The following is an 11,811-nucleotide window of genomic DNA, read 5'->3' on the forward strand; positions in this document are numbered from 1 at the left end:
ATATATACCATTCAATATATACACTACCTTAAATAAAAGTATAAAACATATGCTATTTAATATAATAAATTAATAATACTTGATAGTAAATTAATAATGTATTAAAACTAAGTTTTTAATTTCAGTTTGTGAAATTCTGAATTTTCAAAAAAAAATCTTAACCGGCCGGGCCGGGCTAGTTAATCGACGGGCCCAAATCGGGTTGGGTCCGGGCCGGGTTAATCGGGCCCAAATCAAAAACCCAATCGTACCGAGACCGGGACCCCTAAAGCCCTTGGGCTTATCGGGTCGGGTCAATCCGGACCGTTTTAATTATTTGGGCCGGTTCGGGCCGGTTTTAATCGGCCCGTTTGACACCCTTAGTCCATATCCAAAAAAATCTTTTGGTTTTTGGGCATTCGTGTGTTTTTCCAAATAAACAAGTTTATTGTATTACTTTATTCGTGTGTTTTTCCAAATAAACAAGTTTATCATATTACTTTATAATTTGTCTCAAATATTCATACAATATAGTGCCCCATTTATAACCCAACTTGAAAAAACTAAGGCTGCATTTATTTTTATTAAGATTTAGACGTTTAAATTTGGATGCATATTTGAATAATTAAGATATCATCTTTAATTTGAAAATTGAATGGTTAAGATTATTTATTTTTCAATATCTGAATACGCAAAATTTATTTATTTGTATATATAATAAAAAATATAATTTAAATAAAAAATAAATATTTTAAAAAATATTTGATTCAATACAGTAATATTATTCTTTAATTAAAAAAAATATTTATATTTGTTAGTGATAATGAAAATGGTTTGTAATAATGGTGGTAGAGGCGAATTCAGGATTTAGGGTTTATGGATTCCCCATATTAGATAAAAATAAAATCAAATAGTAACTAAGGGGATTTGAACCCGCAATCAAGAGGAACTTTTACAAGTCCCTCTACTCCACTAGACCAACAACACATTTTATTTAGTAAGTTTTACATAAATCTTAAAAAGTTTATCCATATTTACACCTTATCTCAACTTTATTCAAAATCTCATAAAATTCTGATTTTGTGTTTTTAAGATACATATAAGTTAAAAGTGATAAAAGTTGATGATACATCTTAAAAATTAACTAATTAACTTAAATTAAGGAATGTAATGGTAACTACAATATTAAAGCAACAATTTACTCAACCAATCATCTGATTAACTAAAAAAATCTCCTAAAAGACGACATTATGTTACTAATTCAAATTTTTTTAAATATCATCTCCCTATTTAATTTGGAGATTTATTCTTCTTCTCTTTTTATTTTTTTCTTCTACATTAGGGATATCAAATCTTCCAGTAGGATTGCCTGGGTTAGGTGTTTCAAATTTGTCTTTCAAGATACCAAGATCAGTAGCATGGTTGATAGGTCAAAGCTTGGGCAATTGATCAAGAATCTAAGAGAAAACAAACCATATTTCACAAACAACAGATATCCCCCACAACCAAACTGCATCATTGTTGGGATGCTTCATTCTTTATATCGAGAAAATTTCAAGTAGAACAAATTGAACAATGATAAAAAATCTGAATGTACATTTTCGAAGGGACTTGCGATTGATGTGGGCATTGTGGAGTGTTTTTTACGGAACCACCACCAAGGTTCGAACTCATACAATGGGGGGAGGACGACGACGACGACGACGACGACGATGATGATGAAGAAATGAATGATGTGGGATTTTTGTAATTTAACACCATAATTTTCTTTTCTTTACGAGTGATTGATGTATGTCCGTTTGTCTTTGATGGTCCTTATTTAAATAGTTTTACTGTAGTACTTTGGGTAGAAGTTTGAGAGATGCATAATACCTTGTGGATGTAATAGTGTTCTTTAAGGATTTGTTGTTGATAGTTATACTGTTGTGATTGTAGAGATACATACATGTGTTAATAAGAGATACACAACAAGTTTGAGTAAACAAATGTTTGTTGTTTTTTCATGTTAGGGCATCGTCACCTTATGTGACTCTAACAATTAAAATATACATATTATTATGAAAGATACATATATGTATAAGAAGAAATACATTTTTTAAATTCTGTAAGAGATGCACACTACATTATAACAATTTTATATATATCTCTTACTGTACTAATATGATGCCTCTTATTACATGTTACATTGAAGTTATCTAACCAGAGATATATAAATTAAATGTATAATTTACACGAAGATACAAGATGACAAAACTTATCTAATGTATTGAAATATGTATTTGACATCTTTAGACTTGACATTTAACAATCATATAACAAGAGATACATTTTTTAAAGTATGTAAAAGATACATACTACATTATAATAATTTTATATGTATCTCTTACTGTACTAATATGCATGACTCTTATACATGTTACACTGAAGTTATCTAACAAGAGATACATAAAGTAGATGTACAATGTACACGGAGATACAAGATGACAAAATGTATCTAATGTATTTGACACATGTGCATATTTGCAATCAACTTATATATGATAGATATAACCATATTCTTATACAACACAATACTTCTTATAGATAATCAATATGTACAACACTCATAATACTTCTTAATAGAACACTTGGAATATTCAACTAGAATAGTTCAACCGAGATACATATATTTTGGATAACATAATTCATACACTACAATGAGATACATTACAATATATAAGTTAGATTATTGATTGATTATTTACCAGTGAAGCATTACTACGTAACTTGACACATAAATCTACCAGTAGAATAAAAAGTATAAAGATACATTATACTATACAACTTTTGTGTCGAAATACATCACTATAGATAGATTTTAAGAGAGATACATAAGACTATTATATATCTCACTTATAAATTTAACATATTTTCAATAATTAAACTGGTGTAAATTTCTCAATGACGATCTAATCAAAATTTTTAGAAATAACATTAAGTCCTCCAGGAACTTGGCCTCCAGATAACACCACTTCAATTTTCAAGATCTGATTTATCGCAACATTCCTAGAAGCATCAGGCACCAATGATACAAATATTTTTCCGTATAAGCAAGAAAAAAGCTCTGTAATTTCTCTAAAATCAAAAAGAATCAGAAGCTTTGGAAATAGTTGAAGAAGAAAAATTGCACCAAGAAAAAATATGAACGAAAAATCGGCCTCCAGGAATTTGGCCTCCAGATAACACCACTTAAATTTTTAAGATCTGATTCACCGTAACATTTTTAGAAGCATCGGGCATCAATGATATAGATGGTTGTCTATATACGGAAGAAAAAATCTTTGCAAGTTCCTCTGTAATCAAGAAGAATCAGAAGCTTTGCAACTAGTTGAAGAAGAAAAATCACGTCAAGAAAAAATAACAAGAAAATATCATAGTAATCATGCTCGATAGTAAAATCAATGATAATTCATCCCAAAATTTGGAAAATACCGCAATAAGCATGAAAATATGAAAATAAATATGTAATTCAACTTATAATTCACTTGAAATCTCATAATCTTGTAAATGGCAACATTGGGTATGAACCCTAATTTCAATTTCATGAAAAATCATATAAAATAAAATAATTTTGTAATTTAAAATAAGTTTTGGGCACAAGGATGAAAGAAGTATCCTTGTTCATAACCCCACATACCTTGATTGAAGATTAGATGAAGAAACTTGATCTATTGATTTCTATTTGAGTTCTTGAAGATGGATCCTTGATTATCTTACCTTGGGAATCCTCAATCTTAAGCTTTCTTGGAGAAACTATGGTGGAATTTGATTTCTTGGAGAAGGAGCTTTGAACTCTAGGATTTTTATTTGAGAGAAAAATTGATGAATATAAGCCTAAAGTGCTTAGAATAGACTTAAATCTTATGTTTGGACGGATTGGGGGCTTGGGTATTGACCAAAATACCCTTTTTAAAGTCTCAAACGGAACTGAAAAATGATAAAAAATACAATTTATTGTGCCACTGCGACGCGCCACTATCGCGGTGGCTCATTGAAAAAAGGACGAATGGGAACTGGGCTTTCTTCATGACTCAGAGCTATCGTGGTGCCCTATAATTTTTTCCATTTTGGCCACTGACGCGACGCGGCAACATCGCATTGGTCAACTGGATTTTGATAAATGGGAATTTAAACCTCTCCGCAATGCCCCGATATTGCGGAGGTCTACTGGAATTGACAATTATGAATCGTGCCTTCACCGTGACGCGCTGAGAGTCCAGATGGCACACTGTTTTACTAAAAATGCTCTAATTTCTTCATTGAGTGTCGAAATTGGGCGAATTTGGTATCGATGGAAAGCTTATCGTTGAAATAAATATTATTCATTTTGGAAGCTATCTTTTAACATTCTAGGAACAAATTTAAGAAAAAAATACGGGGTATTACAATGACATGGTACATTAGGTCATAGTAATATTGCTTCTCATAAAAGACTTAATAAAATAAAATTAATTCCTGCAGTAAATATTGACAATATTTTTAAATGTTCTGTGTGTATTGAAGCAAAGCATTCCAAGAAACCTTTTAATTATGTTGCTAGTAAAAAGACTGAATTACTTGAACTAGTACATTTAGACTTAGTAGATTTTAAGAGCTCTGTTAACAAAAGTGGAAAGAAGTATTACATGAATTTTGTTGATGAATTTTCTAGGTACACTAAGGTATACCTCCTTAAATCTAAAGATGAGGTTGAAAAAATATTTTTAAAATTCAAAGTAGAAGTAGAAAAATCAATTAGACAGAAAAATTCAGAGATTTAGATTTGATAGAGGCAGTGAATACAGTACTAAAATTCTAAAAGATTTTTGAGAAAAAAAATGATATTATCCATGAGTTTAGTGCTCCTTATACTCCCCCAGAAAATAGTATAGCCGAACGAAAGAATATAACTCTTAGGAAAATGTTGAATTCTATGCCTTTAAACTCAGGTCTACCTGACTATATGTGGGGAAAAGCTGCCTTGTCTACATGCGATATTCTTAATAGAGTCACTCATAAAAAGTTAGACGAGACCTTATATGAGTTATGGAAAGGGTTTGCCCCTAACTTGAAATTTCTTAAAGCGTAAGGGTGTTTGGCTAAGGTTGGTCCACCTGATTTTAGACGGGTAAATGTAGGCTCTAAGACTTTTGACTCTATATTTATTGGTTATGCTCAAAATAGTGTTGCTTATAGATTTATGTCATTAAATGATTATTCTATTTTTGAATCTAGAGATGCAAAATTTTTTGAGCATGTTTTTCTTTTAAACAATGGTGTGCCTAGTGATGTGTAAATAATACTTCTATATCTATGTCTGTTAACTCTCATGTTATGTCTGGATCTGATATTATTGCTAAAGAGCCTAAAAATGAACTTAGAAAAAGTAAAAGATGTGGAACTGAGATTAATTTTGGTCCTTATTTTATCACCACTTTTTAACTGAGGATTTTCATATCGATACTTTAAATGATGAATTAGTGTTTATCTATTTAATAGAAGAAGACCCTAAGACATGATGAAGCAATGAGTTCAATAAATACGATATTTTGAAAAGAGACTATTAAAAGTGAATTATACTTTATAGTCTCCAATCACACTTGAGACTTGTATAATTTTCCTAAAGGTTGTAAACCTATAAGTAGTAAGTAGATATTTTTGAAAAAAAATTGAGGCATGATGGTACAATTGAGACATATAAGGCTAAACTTGTGATTAAGGGTTTTAACCAAAAGAAAGATGTTGATTATTTTGATACTTATTCTCCTATGACTAAAATATCGACCATTAGGACTCTTATTGCTCTAGCCGCTATTAATAGTTTAGTGGTACCATAAATGGATATCAAAACTACATTTTTAAATGGTAATTTAGAGGAAGAGATCTATATGACTCAACCTAAGGGTTTTGACGTCCCAGGACATGAGGATAAAGTATGTAAATTGATAAAGTCCTTATATGGACTTAAGCAGATACCTAAGTAGTGGTGTGCAAAATTTAATTTCACATTAATGAATAATAACATTGTTGTTAATTCATCAAATACCCATGTTTATTCTAAAATGAAAGGATCAGATTGTGTGATTATATGTTTATATATGAATGACATGTTAATCTTCGGCCCTAATGTGAATGTTGTAAATAAGATTAAGAAATTTTTATTTTTTAAATTTGAAATGAAAGACCTTGGAGAAGCTAATGTGATTTTAGGGATTAATATCAAAAGAACTATTAATAGATTCTTTTTGTGTCAGTCTCATTATATTGAAAAAATGTTGAAAAGGTTTGATTGTTTTGATGTAATTTCAATAAGAACTCATTGTGATCCTATCATACACTTGAAAAAAATAAAGATTTCAGTGTTTCTCAAACTGAATATGCTAAAATAATTGGGAGTGGAATGTTTTTCATGAACTATACTCAGCCTAATATAGCTTATGCTGTTAGTAGATTGAGTAGATATACTCTTAATGCTAGTAGTGAACACTGAAATGTTCTTCATCGCTTGTTAAGGTATCTAAGAGGCTCTATGGACTGGTGTTTGTAGTTTAATAAATTTCCTACCATTTTAAAAGATTTTTTTAATTCTGTAACGCCCCAAAAATGGGTCCTGAGACATCATACGGTGTTCGAGACTACGAGTAGCCTCAAGCTAACCCTATAAGCCTTCTACTAAATTTGAAGCTTATAATAAAGTAAATGTAGATATATAGTCAAAGCTAAAATGCAAAATTCTGTATGAGATAAGGTGAAACTGTCTAAATATAATATCTGAAAGTATTGAACTCAAGAATCTAGTAAATCAATACTGGAAATCTGAAAATATCTAGCATTCTGACAAGCCTCTACTACTAATAACTAGAGAGCCACTGGGACAAATCCCCAGTTGTCTCGAACTATCGGCGAATACTGAATCATCTATACTAGTAAGCTAAAAAACTAAATAACTGGGTCCCTAAACTATGAGAACTCACCAACTATTGGTATGCAGATAGAGATGCTCAAAATCATTCACGCTGCTGAAACTGAGCACTTGAACCTACATTATGAGATAATGTAGCACATAGACGAATGCACAAGTAATCAATATCTCAATATTATTATAAATTTGTAAAAGAATGCATGCTAAATGTAGATGATTCACATAAGCTGGAATATCTAAAAACTGAAAATCATAAGCATGAATAGCAAAACATGTTGCATAGATCTAGTGAGTCATAACATTTAGTTTTAAAAAGCTGTACTTGTATTCTATCTTTAAATCATGCTGTCTAAGTGTAGAAAGGAATCACTTTTATATCTGAAATCTGAAAGCTGACATCTGTAACTAATGCCTCATATAAAGCAATAGCTGAATAAAATTTGTGAGCCTTTACACTTAGTTTCTAAAAGTTTTTTTGTTATTCTTTACTCTTTTTTGTAAGTTGTAGGGAGGTTCTTCTAACCGACATACACTATGTGAGCTATCATAGTGTCCAACATCTAGTTCCCTTATGGAAAAACCTCACGTTGGGGAGAGGTATCATACTCTTGCCAAGGAGTATAACCTAATCTAAGTGATCACATCTGTATCTATCATCCATATAGAAATGAGAATAATTTGATAATCTAAACCTATGTTGGCTCGTAGTTTGGGGCATGTGAACATACCTAACACGGTACTAAATACTACTCCCTTTAATTGTATGCTCATTCGGTAGGAAATCCATTTTAAAAACTAATATAAGGGTTTACAATGAAAACCTCTTGTAAATTTATTTTTACAGTAAACTGTAGCTAAATCTATAAAGTGGATTTCATATCTAAGCTGAGATCAAAAGATCAAATCTTTGTTCAAAATCTGAATATAACAAGTCATGGGATGCTTAAAAGCATAATCTTCTTGAAATAACAACATTCAAACTAGGGCTAGTAACCCATGCATCTATTTTATGTCAAATCATCATAAAACTCATGCTAAGTAATGAAAATATTGATAATTTAAGTCTAAATCTGGAAATTTCTAAAATACGGATGAAAATACAAAAGTAGTCATGCAATTTAACATCTAATTCACTTGAAATCTCATAATCTTGCAAATAACAATATTGGATATGAACCCTAATTTGAAACTTGTGGGTAATCATATAAAATCATGTAACTTTGTAATTAAAAACTAGTTTTGGGCACAAGGATGAAAGAATTATCCTTGTTGAAAATCCCACATACCTTAATTGATCATTAGATGAAGAAACTTGAACTTTGAGTTCCTATTTGTGCTTTTGAATATAGATTCTTGAAGTTCTTGAATTGATAATCTTTAATTTTGAGCTATCTTGGAAAAAGAATGGTGGAATTTGGATTTATTGGGGATGAAGGTTTGATGTTCTAGGGTTTTTTTTGAGAGAAAGTTGATGAAAAGTGAGCATAATAAACTTAGAATAGGTTTAATCCTCTGTTATTCACAATTTGGGGGCTTGGAAAAAGACTAAATTGCCCTTTTAAAATTTTAATCGGAACTGGAAATCTCAATTTTGCCTCCCACCACGACGCGCCTCTATCGCGGTAGCTTACTGGAAAAAGGACGATCACCATTTCGACCTTTGGCGCGATGCGGCGTAATCACGTTGTGTCACTAGAAAAGGACGAGTGCCATGTTGCACTTTACCGCGATGTGGTGTCTGTCTAATTAGGAATTTTGGTGTGATACAGGCTAATCGTGATGAGCTACTAGAATGGGATGAATGAGAACTGGAGCTTCACCACGACGTAGGACAATCGTGGTTCTTAATTCAAATGGGACAATTGCAAATCTGTCCTTCAGCGCGATGCAGTGCTTATTGCGGTGATATACTACTTTCACTAAAATTGCCATAACTTCTTAACCGAGTATCTAATTAAGGCAAAATTGGAATCGTTGGAAAGCTAATTCAATTATCTACATATTGAAGGGTCTAAAGCTGGAAAATTCTACTCATATAAAGAGTTCTTCATTTTTTAAAGTTAACCCTTGACATTCTAGGAGTGAAACTGAGCAAAGAAAAGTATGGGGTATTACATCATCTCCCCTTTGGGAATATTCGTTCTCAAATGAGACTAGTTAAACTGAAGATTCTGAGGAACTGATCTAAAACAACTACATGAATGAATCTAAAACATACTGAGCAACTGAACTAATCTGTGAGTGCATGAATTTACATGAAAATAACTATATAGCTGAATCTGAGACTGGAAAAGAACTGAATTAAGGAAGACTGTTACCTTCGACTGAATCTGAGTTTGTGGAGAAGAGATGAGGATACTTGGTATGCATGTCTACTTCTGTTTCCCAAGTATCACTCTTAACCGACTTATTTTTCTATAGAACTTTGACCAAGGGAACTTCTTTGTTCCATAGTCTACGGATCTGATGATCAAGAATCTCTACTGGAACTTCTTTGTATGAACAGCTGAATCGTCCATGCACTTCTTCAATAAGGACATATAGAACATTGGATGAACTGATGATAAGTATGAGGGTAGCTCAAGCTCATACGCTACCTTCCCCATGCAACTCAAAATCCTTTAGGGGCCTACATATCTGGGGCTAAGCTTCCCCCTTTTGCCAAATCTCTTCACCCCCTTTATGGGTGAAAACTTCAAATACACAAGATTATCTACTTCAAACTCAAGATCTCTTCTTATTACGTCTGCATAAGATTTCTGACGACTCCAAGCTTCTTTTAATCTCTCTCGAATCAACTGAACTTTATCCATGGCTTCAAACACCAAATCTGGCCCAATAAAAGCGGCCTCATCCACTTCAAACCAGCCGACTGGTGATCTACATCTCTGACCATGAAGAGCTTCAAACGGGGCTATCTGAATACCATAATGGTAACTGTTATTATAGGCAAACTCAATCAATGACAAGTGGTTATCCCAACTGCATTTGAAATCAAGAACACATGCCCTCAATATATCTTCTAAGGTATGAATGGTCCTCTCTACCTGACCATCTATTTGTGGATGCAAAGCTGAACTGATATAACCTTGGGTACCAAAACACTTCCGAAAGGCTTTCTAAAACTAATAGGTAAACTGAGTATACCTATCTGAGATAATGGGTAAGGAGACTCCGTGCAATCTAACCAACACTTTGATATATAGCTTAGCATAATCTTCAACTATGTAGGATGTGTGAACTGGCAAGAAATGAGCTAATTTAGTCAATCTGTCTACTATAACCCAAATTGAATCATGCTGATGACGCGAATGGTGTAACCCTATCACAAAGTCTATGTTCACCTCTTCCTACTTCCAATTGGGAATTCCAAACTCCTTCAAAGTGCCACCAGGTCTTTGCTACTCTACCTTAACCTCTTCATAAGTTACATACTTAGCTACAAATCCTGCGATATCTTTCTTCATACCACTCTACCAATAGACTTCTCGCAGATCGCGGTACATCTTGGTGGCTCCTGGATGAATGAAATAATGCACACCATGCGCTTCTTCCATAATCCATTGCCTCAAATCATCAACACATGACACACACAATCTACTCTAGTATCTCAACACACTATCTCCTCCTTAGGAGAAAACCTTTTCCTTTTGGTCTTTTACTGACCTTCAACTTGACCAAACTAGAATCCTTATCCTGCTTCTCTTTCACTTTAGAAACTAGAGAAGATTCTAAACTAATCTGAACCCAAACGTTACCTTTAGCTGAGTCAACCAACCTCACACCCAATTTAGCTAACCGTTGAACTTCCTAAACTAGTTCTCTCTTATCATTCTCCATATGAGCAACACTGCCCATAGATAATCTACTAAGGGCATCTACCATTACATTGTCCTTTCTAGGATGATACCATATATTCATATCATAATCCTTCAACAATTCTAACCACTTTCTCTGACGAAGGTTTAACTCCCTCTGAGTAAACACATACTGCAAATTTTTTTGATCCATCAACACATCAACATTCACCCCATAAAGATAGTGACTCCAAATTTTCAATGCAAACACAACAGCAGCTAACTCAAGGTCATGGTAGGGTTGTTCTTTTCATGAGGCTTAAGCCGTATAGAGGCATAGGCTATAACCTTACCTCTCTACATTAGAACATAACTCAAACCAATTCTAGAAGTATCACAATAGACAGTGAACCAATCTGTACCATTAGGTAGCGCTAAAACTGGGGTTGAAGTGAGTCAAGTCTTCAACTTCTGAAAACTCTTCTCACAGGAATCTGACTAGTGAAACTTAACTTTATTTTGAGTCAATCTAGACATAGGGGACACAATAAAAGAAAAACCCTTAACAAAGCATCTATAATATCCAACTAAACCCAAGAAACTTTGGATGTCTGATGGAGAGATAGGTCTAGGCCAATTTCTTACTGCTTCTGTTTTTTGGGAATCAACTTTAATGCCATCACTGGAAATAATATGATTGAGGAAAAATACTTATCTTAGAAAAAATTCACATTTGCTAAATTTGGCGAACAACTAGTGATTCATAAGAGTTTGGACCTTACTTGCACCTTCGAGTCGGTCAAATAATTCATCAATCCTAGAAAGAGGATGTTTGTTTTTGACTATGACTTTATTCAGCTGACGATAGTCAATGCACATTCGCAAAGAACCATATTTTTTTTGCATGAATAGGACGGGAGTGCCCAATGAAGAGATACTGGGCCTTATGAAACCTTTATCTAATAGATCATTAAGCTGCTCTTTTAACTCTTTAAGCTCGGTTGGAGCCATACGATAAGGAGAAATAAAGATAGGCTGAGAATCTAGGATAAGTTCAATACCAAATTCTATTTCCCTATCGGAAGGTACCTATGG

This window comes from Capsicum annuum, unplaced genomic scaffold (genome assembly GCF_002878395.1).
Source record: "Capsicum annuum cultivar UCD-10X-F1 unplaced genomic scaffold, UCD10Xv1.1 ctg998, whole genome shotgun sequence".
NCBI classification, from domain to species: Eukaryota; Viridiplantae; Streptophyta; class Magnoliopsida; order Solanales; family Solanaceae; genus Capsicum; species Capsicum annuum.